Raw genomic sequence first — 14,858 nt, forward strand, 5'->3', positions numbered from 1 at the left:
TTGGGTTGTGCCTTTGTGACTCGTATCATAACTTATTTATCAACATTGTTGTGCACCTTTCAATGAGAGCAACAGTCTCAAATTCTCCCAATCTGCATTTTTTTGACAATATATCCTTCATAAATTTTACGTAGTTAGGCATTTGCTCTAATGTTTTAACTAACGGTATGTTGATATGGAGTTGTTTCAAGACATCTAAAAAAAATTAAAATGAGCATCTTGCCTAGAATTATGAAATTGCTGAGGAAATGGTAGAGGTGGTCATCCTTCAGGTTGCTAATACTGTTTTGCTATGGCATTTTTGTTGGCAGCATGATCTAGTTCTGTCACAGCATTCTTCTACTTACCCTTTTCAAGTGCAGTATGTTTTTCAGATGGCTCTAGGATCTTTACTTGGCCACGTCTTAAGTTGTCCTCTTGTACCGTGACATTTTGATCAACATCATCTAGTTGATTCTCGCTTCTAAGAGTAATAGCCTTGCATTGCTCCTTGCCTTGTGTCCTCAAATATTTGGTGTCACTAGGTAATGCTCCCTGCAATCTTGTGTTCAAAGCATTAGCTATCTGTCCCGCTTGATTCTCAAGTGCTCGAAAGAGTGTAGCTTGACTCTAGATCACATCATCATTCTTAGCTATATAGTCCTCTAACAAAGCTTCCATAGAAGTAGATTATGATGCCTGACCATACTGATAATTTTTTCGGGGCATTAGTTGAATGTATCCTGGCGGTGCATTGTTGACATTCTGCCTTGCGACAGTATTGAAATTTCCTACACTTTGATTATTCCAACTAAAATTTAGATGTTGTCTCCATCCTAAATTGTAGGTACTGGAGTATGGGTTAATGTTTCCATTAGAGTTCCCTATATAGTATACTAACACTGGGTTAGATGGACATTCATCAAACATGTGACTTTCAAAACAATAAACACATGATGATTCAACTGTTGTTATTTCCTGTACAGTAGTTGAAGGTTTCATGGTTTTCATTATATTAGCTAGAGAAAATTCATGGGCCTTTAATGAAGTGATTACATCGAGCTCGATAGTATCGACAGCTCTCTTACCCGTCCCAACTCATGTAGTCGGGTACTGGTAATCCTTGTTGGCAATTTTTTCTAAAATTTCGTATGCTTCATTAATATGTCTTATCTAACAAAGTACCATTTGTTGAAGCATCAACTACCATTTGGGTATGCGTATTTAACCCATTGTAAAGCATCTCCATTTGAGTCTAGTGCTAGAATCCATGCATCGGACATTTTCTAGTTAACTCCTTAAATCGTTCTCAAGCTTCATATAGCGTTTCATCTTCAAATTGCCGAAAGGATGTAATATCATTTCTCAATTTACCATTCATAGTGGGAGGATTATACCTTAACAAAAATTTCTGGCAAAGTTCATTCCATGATGCCACTATTCCTCATGGCAAAGCATTTAACTATGCACTGGCATGATCTCTTAAGAAATACAAGAATAGCTTAAGTCTCAAGGCGTCTTCAAGAACACCTTGTTGTTTGAATGAGTCATAGACGTCTAGAAAAATTCTTAAATGTAGTCGTGGGACTTCAGTGGGTAATCTACCAAATTTCTCTATAGTTTGTAACATCTGGAACATTATTGGTCTTAACTTAAATTGCTGAGCTTGTATAGTCAGTCTGACTATTCATGGATTCAGATCATCCAATATTGGGATAGTATGCTCTCTAATTGGCCTATCTCGTTCTTCCACCACACTTCCAACAGGAGAATTTTCATTGTGATCATTTGGATTACCATTAACATCATTCTTGTTTCTAGCCATTTTTCTTAATTCTTTTCTCTTTCTCCGCAATGTTCTATCAATCTCTACATCAAAAAGGTATTTTGTGTTAGCAGGAATGCCTCTTCTCATGCACTGATGGAAAACCTGTAAAAAGTAAACACACTAAGTTAAATAAAACTACTAAGTAAAATAACCAAACTAAAATTCACCAAATTACCGATCCTTGGCAACGATGCCAAAAACTTGTCACGTATAAAATGGTGTGCAATTTTTTGTGCAAGTACACATGTCGGTTCAAGTAATAAAGTGATGAGTGAATATCATTCCCACAAGGATTGGATTAAGGCACAAAATTGGTCAAGTTATCATAATAGGGTCAAGTTAATGTTATAGTAAAATGATTGAAAGAAATGCTATTTGAAAGGCTAAGGTACATAAGCGGTGATGGGTAAATAACTGGAATTCCTATGGAAAAGGTGATAACAGAAATGTAAATATGGAAACTATTGCGTGAGTAATATAAAAATAACAAATAATCAACTAAGAATGTTAATGCGAAGATATTTGGGCAGAAAATCAAGTATAGTGTCTACGATATTTATGTGAAAGGTTGGGATTACTCAGAATCAACCTTACTAGAAATAATGTTGTGGCAAAATCTTGATTAACTTACTGTGCAGAAGAATCCTAGAATGGTCTACCACTTTTAAGGGCAAAACCTCAAGTCACTATCTTTGCTCATACAGGGTCTTATTACAGTAACATGTGTACTTCCTTCTTTATGATGCAAGCGTCATTCGAATGTTTCTCATGCCATTCAATATTAGTTAAGTAATCTAACATTTCTCGTATTAAATCAACTTCACAAGAATAATATGACATCAACTATTCCTAGGGATTGCACTTAAACAATTGAATGTGAAGTAAAGTAATCAGATTTATACCATGGAAATTAAAAAAAGTTAAGTATCATCAAAATAATCTCAACTTGATGAGATTTAACTCCCATCATCATCGTCTACAACCAAACAAGTTCACAAGAAAGCACTAAGGAAATAATGGAAGGTTGAGAAAATAACTTCCACTGGTCTACACTACAGCAGTACAATCCTGTGTTAGCCGAGGGGATGACTTCCTCTTCTCCTCAAGATCTCTTACTCTTCTACTTCTCTCCGGGATGCCTTTTGAGGTCCCCTTCATCGTCTTTTTATAGATAGAGTTCAGCCAAACATTTTATGTTAATCTTCTCTTTTTTTCTAGGGTGATTTATCTAGTACGAGTTTAAATTTCAAACTGAAACATCTACGTGTGAAACGTTTGACTCAGTCTTCCCGGCATTGTTGTGGCACTCATGCTAGCATATCATATGCACTTTGCCTTAGAAAAACTTCACTCATTTATTTCCTTTCTTCAAAAACCTGTTCCTTTCCTACAACAAAACTTCCACAAAAACCAATTAAAAGCACCAAATAACTCAACATAGTCCAAGTCTGAATGCAATATAACAAATGCTAATTAAAATACCCTAAAATGAAACAAAATATACCTAAGTACAAAAAATTAGCTAGGTCGAAAGGCAGAAAATATAACTCTTTTCAAGCATTATCACACACCACTAGTGACCATCGAAAATCTTATTGGTTTGGCAAAAAAATTACAACATGACCTCAATGAAGTTAATGATAAGTTCGAACACAGGTTCGATAGGTTGCAACAAAATCTAAAGGATCGAAATGCTCGAGATAAAAAATGTGACACTGTTCTAGACACAATCAATAAAAATTTGGAATATTTAAGTACCAAAATTGAGCGTCAGAATTGTAATTGGGGAGATAAGGTCGATCAGCCTCGTCTTCGTGCAAATAATGCTCAATGTGTCTCTCGTGCAAATGATGAGATTTGGTTAATAATGACCATGAGAAATTTTTTTTTTAGCTAAATCAAAGTTCTCAATTCTAGAATTTCATGGAAAGAATGATCACGTGACTTATTTTGATGGAAAAAGTGATCATAAATTAGGTTGTCAATTCAATGAGAGATGGCCAAACGAAATGATGAATATGATTGAGTTATCACCTTTTGTGCAATGTTATTGGTGTAGTTCAAAAGATCGTAAGGGTTTGCAATGTTCAATTAAATACCCAACTAGAGAAGAAAGTAAGTATGAATGTGCAAATGCATGCATATCCAGCAGCCATCTTCAATGAATCGACAAATGCATGCAAGGGCTACCAATGTCCATGTCGTCCCCTTACAAGTACCTGTACAAATTAAATTGAACAATTAATTAGTTTTAAACATCATAAATTCGGCTGGAACAAGGACAGCTTAAATAAGGCTACAGCCAAGACAACTTGAATAGCTCATTCGACTGGACAAATTAATTATCAACAAATGATAAATTTGTCCTAAACTTGACACATTAAAATTATGCACTAACTAGAACACATTTAAGCTTAATTAAAAAAATGACCAGAATTTATACACATTAAAATTAAAATTAAATTATTTGAGCTGAAATTTAACTAATTAACTAACTCAATAAATTTATTCCAGCAACTTAAATGCATGCAATTAAATAAATTGAAATCAAGCTCAAGGAGCTAGCATTAAGCCGAATTGAGCTCCATTGGATGGGTCGAGCTAAGAACAAGCTGGCAAAACTAAGATTGAGCTTATTGAGCTGAAGCTTAAACTTCATCTTGCACTTGGGCCCTCGTGTTTTGACCATTCTCGATGGCGTCGAGTGGTATCGAAACATGATGTGGTCGGCATCGCATCATACCCTCCCTCTTGAAGATGATTTGTCCTCAAATTGGGCCACTTGCTCGAGAAAAAAATTTCCAGATCACAAGCCTTTTTGTTCATGATACGGACAGTATCATTTTTAAAACTCCGAGAACCACAAATGGTTTGAAAAGAAAACGAGTTATTTCCATACCCTCCCTCTTTAGGAGGAAACCATTCCAAAGTGTCACCTACACGAGAATGGAACGAATTAGTGACACTAAAATTTATAAACGCAAAGGATATTTTCGGAATCTTATTCAAAATTAGAATGCATAGTCCAATACCGGGATCAAAAATAGAAGTGGATCTTACCTTTTCAAAATGGTTCTCCATTTCGGCAATAGAGAATGCGTAAGAATCAAATCAAAATTATAATCAAAATGTATCAAGGAGTCCTCCAAATGATCGTGTAAGCTAAGTTTCACTCTATCAATCTTACTCAAACATGCAGAACTTGTATAACAAGGCAGATTTGAGACACCAACTTCAAATTCAAATGCACTAACCATTTTAAATGCCATCGTCTTGTCACACATTCGAATCAAAAGAAAATTAAACAAGCATGCCTTCAAACATTCATATGTCTCGAATCTGTTAAACAACAATATAAAACATCCTCCGGAATCAAAGATTTGATTTTGTCTTAACAAGCCAACAAGATTCACATGTCTCATTTTCAGACTTAATGACAAAGCATCATACAAGAAAAGATTTTTACATGTTCTTTCAAACAAAATTTACGATGCTTGCTTTCTCTCAAAGATGAACAAGAATAGTGACCTCCAAGATTGAACACACGATATTGTTCACTCCTTCCAAAATGTAGCGCGAATTTCTTAATCACCAACAATTCACACAAGTGAAACAAAGAGAATTTGAGCATGCACATATTCAAACAATCATACATCATAAATCTCATTCGAAAAGACTTGCTCAGACATAGGGAATTTATGCAATAAATCAGAAAATTCAAATTATCACCACACACAAGCAGACTAGGTGTTTCACATGCCAACTTTTTATCACAAGAGTTCGGTAATACCCCCTACCTGTTTCTGTCGCCGGAATAGGATACGAGGCATTACCAGATTTTACTGAATTAATTTTTATGTTATTACGAGTTTAATTACTATTCATTTATCGAATCATGTCATGACGTCCCTTGGATGGGCCTCTGAAGCCCAAAACATACATCGAGACTAAACTGATATTAAATCGAAGCCATAAGAAATTTTTCGCAAAATCTCAAAGTTATACTTACTCTAGCCATACCAACAGCTAAGTTACAAACATTCATTTCTATGTAATATTAGTATTTAGTCTATACATGTCATTCTTTCAAAATAAGTCATTTTCAACTCCAAAAGATATGGGTTGATAGTGTGATAAAGCTCCGACTAATCTCCAACCTTCGAGCTCCCGAGCACTACAAAATAGGGAAAAAAAAGAGAACGGGGTAAGCATATTGTGCTTAGTAAGTTCATGCAACAAGAATTATACTTACCATATTATACACCTATCATTTAATAACACAAGCACACATCCAATTCACATAAACATATACCAATCACATACAAACTCAACTTCTGCATTAGTTAAGTAAACATCATATAAATTCATTACAAAGACAAATGATTGATGAGCTCATCAATTCCATATTTTCCATTCCCTTGTTACTTTTCCATATTTATCCCGTTGAATTTCCCAGAATTTCGATGAATTTTTAGATGTACACTTTAGTGTACAAATTCGGGTCCGTCAATTCATATTCATGTGCGCACATTTCTATTTTAGTGAGCACACTCCCGTGAACCTCATCCTTACAGCGGGATTACCAGTCCAGGCTAAATCCCCTATAATATAAACTCATAGATTATTGTCGGGATTACCAATCCAGGCTAAATACCCTGCAACGATAATTACTCTAATGAGTTTGGATCTGAATTACCAGTCCATTCTAAATTCAAACCCTAATTCGGATTACTCGTCCGGGCTAAATCCATTTTCCACATATTCTTCGGGAGGGCTATATCGGGATAGGATCACCCGTCCGGGCTAGATCCTTTTTACCGTCAATTCCTTTTCAGAGATCCATCGAATTTTCCTTCTATTCAACCGGGATTTATTTTCTCTTTTCATCAAGAATATCAATACTTCATCAATCATCATACAATGAACATTCAAATCATATTCACATCAATAACAAACATTTCAGGCATTTAAGAATATAATTCAAGTTACACGAACTTATCTCGACACTTGTTCGTAACCAAAAATCTACTAATCCTGAACTTTTTCTTTTCCTCGATCTTACTTCGTATTTGAATTTTCCGGATCTAAATAAATAAAATTAACCATTACTCTAATACTTTTCATGTTCATATGTAACATTCTCTATAATTCCATTATTATTTATAGTGAATTCAAAGCTGTCTTACTGAGTCACAGTCACTAAATTATTTCTATCTTGAGCTAAGGAACTCAAAATTAAGATCCACTAATTTTCTCCGAAACTAGATTCACATATATTCTTTCCATAAAATTTCTAGAATTTTTGGTTTAGTCAATAAGTACAGTTTATTCTTTAAAGTTTCCCCTGTTTCACTATTCAAAAGTTTCAACTTCTCTTCACTAAAAATTAATTATCTCGTTGTAAAAAATTCGGATGATGTTTCCATTTGTTTCTTCTGAAAATAGACTCATTAAGGATTCTAACCATATAAATTATAACTCATAGTAATTTTTTGTAAAATTTTTAATGATTTTCCAAAGTCAGAACTGGGGAACCCGAATTCATTCTGACCTTGTATCACAAAATCTACTATATCTCATGATTTACAATTTCATTGCTCACATCGTTTCTTTTATAAGAAACTAGACTCAATAAAATTTAATTTCATAATTTATTCATCCTCTAATTCAATCTCTACAATTTTTGGTGATTTTTCAAAGTTAGACTACTGCTGCTGTCCAAAACTGTTTTATTGCATAATGTTAATTATCATTCTTTCCCTAAGCTTTCAAGAAATGATAATTCCATCCCTGTTCAATTAACCTCTCAATTGAGCTGATTTTTCTCAACCAACACTTTATTCTATCACTTTAAACTACTTTATAACCTTTGGAAATCAGAATTTTAGCACTAGACTTTAATTCCAAACTTTTTTCACAATTAAGTCCTACAAATCAATTTCTATTGAAATTACCTAATAAAATCATCTCATAAACAAATTAAAGCTTCAATTTCATCCTATTTCATCATAAACTTCCAGCACATATTCATAGCAACTTTCAAATTCATTCATAAAATCAAAAACTAATGAATTTAGTAATAGGACCTAGTTGTAAAAGTCTTAGAAACACAAAAATTACAAGAAAAAGGCAAGGATTAACTCACTTGGTGCAAAAATTATGAAATATCAGCTTGAAGAAACCCTTAGGACGTTTTTTGGCTGATGAGAATGCAGAAAAATAAAGAGAATTCTAGATATTCCACTTTCGTCCTAACTTTTAAAGTAAATTTTACAATATTCCAATTTTACCCTTAATTCTTCAATTCTCCTGATTTTTCTCAGCATATGCCGCCCAAAATATCTTCTTTTGGGCTTATTTGCAATTTATGTCCCTCCTCATTTAACAATTGAGCTATTTAATCCTTCTAGTAACTTTTACACCTTTTTCAATTTAGTCCTTTTAACTTAATTGACTACCCAAACATTAAAATTTTCTAACGAAATTTTAATACCATATTACTAACACTTCATAAATATTTATAAAAATATTTTTGACTCAATTTTATGAGATTATGATCTCGATACCTTGTTTTTACCCAATTTCTTCAACAATTTCTTTTTCTAACTAACCACTAAATCGGTAAAATTCTTCTATCTATATTTTCATACGATTTTCCTATCATATCAATATTCATGCAAAAATATTAAAATAAATTTTTCTTTAAATCGGATTTGTGGTTACAAAACCACTAGCATTGAATTTGGGCCATTACAACTCTCCCCTCTTAAGGATTTTCGTCCTCGAAAATCTTACCAGTAAAGAGGATCAGGTATTGTTTCCTCATTGTCTCTTCCGGTTCCCATGTTGCTTCCTCAACCCCGTGCTTTTGCCATAATACTTTCACCAAATTTATCTTTTTATTTCTAAGCTCATTTGTTTCCCGTGCCAATATCTTGATCGGTTCTTCATTGTAAGTCATATCCGGCTGAATCTCCACTTCTGTCGGAGAAATAACATGTGAAGGATCTGATCGATACTGTCGTAGCAACATGAAAAACATTATGAATTCTATCGAGTTACGGTGGTAATGCCAATCGATAAGCGACCGGTCCAATTCTTTCTATGATTTCATTTGGCCCGATAAATCTTGGACTGAATTTACCCTTTCGACCGAATCGAAGAACTTTCTTCCAAGGAGACACTTTTAAGAATACCTTATCACCCACCTGAAATTCAATCTCTTTTCGTTTAAGATCAGCATATGACTTCTGACGATCGGAAGCTACTTTTAGACTATCTCGAATCACCTTGACTTTTTCTTCTGTTTCTCGAAACTAATCAACCCCATGTATCTTCTTTTCACTAAGCTCTGTCCAATATAACGGTGTTTTACATTTTCTACCATACAAAGCTTCATACGGAGCCATTTTAATACTGGACTGATAACTGTTATTATAAGCAAATTCAATCAAAGGTAGATACTTTTCCCAATTACCTTCAAACTCTAATACACAACATCGGAGCATATCTTCCAGTACCTGAATTACACGCTCAGATTGGCCATCTGTCTGAGGATGAAATGTAGTGCTGAAATGCAATTGAGTACCCAAGGCTTCTTGCAATTTGTCCCAGAAACGAGATGTAAATCGGGGATCTCTATCAGAGATAATAGAGATTGGCACTCCATGCAGCCTAACAATTTCATATATATATAGTTCAGTCAATTTATCTAGAGAAAAATCCATACGTACCGAGATAAAATGTGCTGATTTTGTTAATCGATCAACGATCGCCCAAATGGAATCTATCTTTTTCGATGACAGTGGTAATCCCGACATAAAATCCATAGTAATTCTTTCCCATTTCCATTTCGGTATAGTAATTGGCTGGAGCAATCCCGAAGGTACTTGATGTTCTGCTTTGACCTGTTGACATATCAGACATCTTGATACAAACTCAGAAATATCACGTTTCATACCTGGCCACCAGTACTTCTTCTTCAAATCATTATACATTTTATTACCTCCCGGATGCACGAATATAATACCACTGTGTGCCTCGTGTATAATCTTCTGTACAAGCTCTGAATTCTTTGGTACACATACTCTTCCTCTGAATAATAAACAACCATCAATCCCAATCTGAAATTTTGAATCATTACCTAACTCACATTGTACCCATTTAGCCTGTAGCTTCTTATCATTTTTTTTAGCTTCATATATTTGTTGTAGAAATGTCAGTTTAACTCTCAACTCAGCTACGACTGAACCATCATCAACCAAAGACAATTGGGCATTCATAGCTCGCAAAGCAAACAGAGATTTTCGACTTAAAGCATCAGCAACAACATTAGCCTTACCCGGATGGTAATCAATAATCAAATCATAGTCCTTTATCAATTCAAGCCACCTACGCTGTCTCAAATTCAGATCTTTCTGTGTCATCAGATATTTCAAACTTTTATGATCAGTATAAATATGACATTTTTCATCATACAAATAATGCCGCCATATTTTTAATGCAAATACAATAGCAGCTAATTCAAGATCATGCACCGGGTAATTTATTTCATGTGTCTTAAGTTGTCTCGAAGCATAAGCTATAACTTTACCTTCTTGCATCAAGACACAACCTAAACTATTTAATGATATATCACTATAAATAATAAATTCTTTACCCGATTTAGGTTGTACCAACACAGGTGCTTTTGTCAACAAATCTTTCAATCGGTCGAAACTCTGCTGGCATTCCTCAGTCCACTCGAATTTAACATCTTTATATAATAAACGGGTTATCGTAGAAGCTATCATAGAGAACCCCTTTACAAATCTCTGATAATAACCAACTAAACCCAAGAAACTTCTAACTTCAGATACATTTTTTGGTGGACTCCAATTGACAATAGCTGAGATTTTACTCAGATCTACCTTGATGCCTTCTGCGGATACAATATGTCTGAGAAAACCCACTTCTCGAAGCCAAAATTTACATTTACTGAATTTAGCATATAGCTTCTTTTCTCGCAGAATTTGCAACACAATTCTCAAATGTTCTGCATGCTCATTTTCATCTCGGGAATAGACTAAGATGTCATCAATAAAAACTACCACAAACCTGTCTAAGTACGGTCTGAATATCCGATTCATCAAGTCCATAAATACTACAGGTGCATTAGTCAGCCCAAGCGGCATAACCAAAAACTCGTAATGCCCATACCCGGTTCTGAAAGCTGTTTTCGGTACATCTGACTCCTTTACCTGTAACTGATAGTAGCCTGATCGGAGATCCATTTTTGAAAATACAGTGGCACCCTTCAATTGGTCAAACATATCATCAATCTGAGGCAACGGGTACTTATTCTTTATGGTGACTCTATTAAGCTGTCAGTAATCAATACATAATCTTAAAGACCCGTCCTTCTTCTTCACAAATAGAACTGGAGCACCCCAAGTTGAATGACTTGGTCGGACAAAACCCCTGTCAACAAGTTCTTGCAACCGTGTCTTTAACTCCTTTAATTCCGTAGGAGCCATAAGATACGGAGCTATGGAGATCGGAGTAGTTCTCGGAATCAAATCTATAGAAAATTCCACTTCTCTTTCTGGTGGCAACCCTTGTAATTCCTTTGGAAACACATCAGAAAATTCACATACAACTGGCACTGCCTGGATCTTTGACTCAGATACCTTATTGTCTAACATATATGCCAAATAAGCATCATACCCTTTTTTGATACACCTCTGAGCTGTCAGCACTGAAATCACATTAGATAATTCCTCTGTCTGATCAGATTTAACCTGAAGTAATTCTCCATTCTGACACTTCAACAAAATATATTTCTGTCTACATTTTACTACTGCATCATGCTGAGTTAGCCAATCCATACCCAATATCACATCGAACTCATCAAAAGGAAGTAACATCAAGTCAGCCGAGAAACAATAACCTCTTACCATCAGTGGATAATTTTTACCAACTTTATCCACCATCACAAACTGGCCCAGGGGGTCGAGACTTTAACCACAAATTCAGTAGGTTCAACAAATAAATTTTTAACAAATACTAAGTTTGTGCATATGTATGAATGAGTAGAATTAGGATCAATCAATGCAGTAATATCAGTATCAAGTAAAGAAAATGTATCAGTAATAACATCAGGTGCTGAAGCATCTTCCCTAGCACAGATGACATATGTCCTAGTAGGTGCTCGTGCCTCAGGCCTGCCTGCAGTATCTCTCGTAGCTCCTTGGCTACCACCGACATCACCAAATGGTCGAGGTGGTCTACCCCTCGAAACTGAATTACTCGGCTTCGATGTCTGTTCAGCTTCTTTTTCACCCCTTTCTGGACAATCTCTGATGAAATGATCGAAAGAACCACATCGGTAACAAGCCCCGCTCTTTAATCAGCATTCAGTAAAATGAGTTTTATTACAGTACTGGCATCTTGGCTTAGGGGTACCAAAACTGCCAACACTGGTCACTGATGGAGTAGAGGGTCTTGGATTAGTACGCTGAAAACCTCGCTCTCTACCAGAATACCCAGTGGCTGAGGTAAAATGGTCCTGGTATTTCTTCAATTTCTTTGAAGCAGAAAACTGAGATTTTTCCATCGATCTTTTACTGAAAACTTGAGCTTCTCTTTCAGCTTGTTTCTTTTCTTTGCTTAATTCTTCTACTTTATAAGCTCGATCTGCCAATGTAGCAAACTCTCAAATTTCAAGAATTCCGATCAGTAGCTTAATTTCTTCATTAACCCTTCTTCGAATCGTTTGCACATTCCAGCCTCTGATTGTACCCATTCCCGAGCATATTTACTCAATCGGACAAATTCTCTTTCATACTCAGATACTAATCTGTTACCCTGTTTCAGCTCAAGAAATTCTTTTCTCTTTTGATCAAGGAACCTCTGACTAATATATTTCTTTCTGAACTCGGTCTGAAAGAATTCCCACGTAATTTCTTCTTTCGGAACAACTGAAACTTTAGTATTCCACCAGTGGTAAGTTGTATCTTTTAGCAATGATACTGTACATTTCAGACACTCTTCTTGTATGCAAGACAATTCCTCCAAAACCCGAATAGTATTCTCTAGCCAAAACTCAGCTCGTTCGGGATCATCATTAACTGTAACTCTAAATTCCTCTGCCCCATATTTTCTAATTTTATCAACCGGAGCTTTCCCTTTTCTGATAGATTTGGCACCTGTACCCTATAAAATCTCGGGAACCGATGAAGGAGGAGGAGGGGGAGCTTGAGTTCGCTGCACTACAGGGTTAGTTCTTATATACTGAGTAAACCATTCATTCATCATTTGATAGAAGGTCATTTTAGCTTCTTCATTTTGGTCCCTTGTCTCGGACCTTCTACTAGTAGTAGCTTCAGCTTCTCTTTGTTCTGAAGCTACAGCATGACTCCCGGCTTCCTCGGGTTGAGCTCGGTCGGCAGACATTTACTATAAGAAAATCATATTTCAAATGATCAGGAGATATCACACTATCAATAATAATTTAAATGGCATGTATAGCTAATCTCATATTTGCTACGTTGGTCCAAGAATAGGCTAAACTATAGCTCTGATACCAACAAATGTAATACCCCCTACCCGTTTCCGTCGCCGGAATAGGATACGAGGCATTACCAGATTTTACTGAATTAATTTTTCTGTTATTATGAGTTTAATTACTATTCATTTATCGAATCATGTCATGGCGTCCCTTGGATGGGCCTCCGAAGCCCAAAACATGCATCGGGACTAAACTGATATTAAATCGAAGCCATAAGAAATTTTTCACAAAATCTCAAAGTTATACTTACTCTAGCCATACCAACAGCTAAGTTACAAATATTCATTTCTATTTAATATTTGTATTTAGTCTATACATGCCATTCTTTCAAAATAAGTCATTTTCAAATACCAAAAGATATGGGTTGATAGTGTGATAAAGCTCCGACTAATCTCCAACCTTCCAGCTCCCGAGCACTACAAAATAGGGAAAAAAAGAGAACGGGGTAAGCACATTGTGCTTAGTAAGTTCATGCAACAAGAATTATACTTACCATATTATACACCTATCATTTAATAACACAAGCACACATCCAATTCACATAAACATATACCTATCACATACAAACTCAACTTCTGCATTAGTTAAGCAAACATCATATAAATTCATTACAAAGACAAATGATTGATGAGCTCATCAATTCCATATTTTCCATTCCCTTGTTATTTTTCCATATTTATCCCGTTGAATTTTCCAGAATTTCGATGAATTTTCAGATGTACACTTTAATGTACAAATTCGGGTCCGTCAATTCATATTCATGTGCACACATTTCTATTTCAGAGAGCACACTCCCGCGAACCTCATCCTTACAGCGAGATTACCAGTCCAGGCTAAATCCCAGTAATATAAACTTATAGAGTATTTTCGCGATTACCAGTCCAGGCTAAATCCCCTGCAACAACAATTACTATAATGAGCTTGGATCTGAATTACCAGTCCAGGCTAAATTCAGACCCTAATTCGGATTACCCGTCCGGGCTAAATCTATTTTCCACATATTCTTCGGGAGGGCTATATCGGGATAGGATCACCCGTCCGGGCTAGGTCCTTTTTACCGTCAATTCCTTTTCCGAGATCCATCGAATTTTCCTTCCATTCAATCGGGATTTATTTTCTCTTTTCATCAAGAATATCAATACTTCATCAATTATCATACAATGAACATTCAAATCATATTCACATCAATAACAAACATTCCAGGCATTTAAGAATATAATTCAAGTTACATGAACTTACCTCGACACTTGTTCGTAACCAAAAATCTACTAATCCTGAACTTTTTCTTTTCCTCGATCTTGCTTCGTATTTGAATTTTCTAGATCTAAATAAATAAATTTAATCATTAATCTAATACTTTTCATGTTCATATGTAATATTCTCTACAATTCCATTATTATTTATAGTGCATTCAAAGATGTCTCACTGAGTCACAATCACTAAATTATTTATATCTTGAGCTACGGAACTCCAAATTAAGATCCGCTAATTTTCCCTAAAACT

General features: G+C 35.2%; 1 non-coding gene across 1 annotated transcript; it reads left to right on the forward strand.

Moving 5' to 3' along the window:
- Positions 1-1,244: 1,244 nt before the first annotated feature.
- LOC121214191 (small nucleolar RNA R71) lies at positions 1,245-1,351 on the forward strand. Its single transcript, XR_005909777.1, has one exon. It is a non-coding gene; the product is annotated as a small nucleolar RNA R71 (small nucleolar RNA).
- The last annotated feature ends 13,507 nt before the right edge of the window (positions 1,352-14,858 follow it).

Source organism: Gossypium hirsutum, chromosome D01 (genome assembly GCF_007990345.1).
Source record: "Gossypium hirsutum isolate 1008001.06 chromosome D01, Gossypium_hirsutum_v2.1, whole genome shotgun sequence".
Classification (NCBI taxonomy): domain Eukaryota; kingdom Viridiplantae; phylum Streptophyta; class Magnoliopsida; order Malvales; family Malvaceae; genus Gossypium; species Gossypium hirsutum.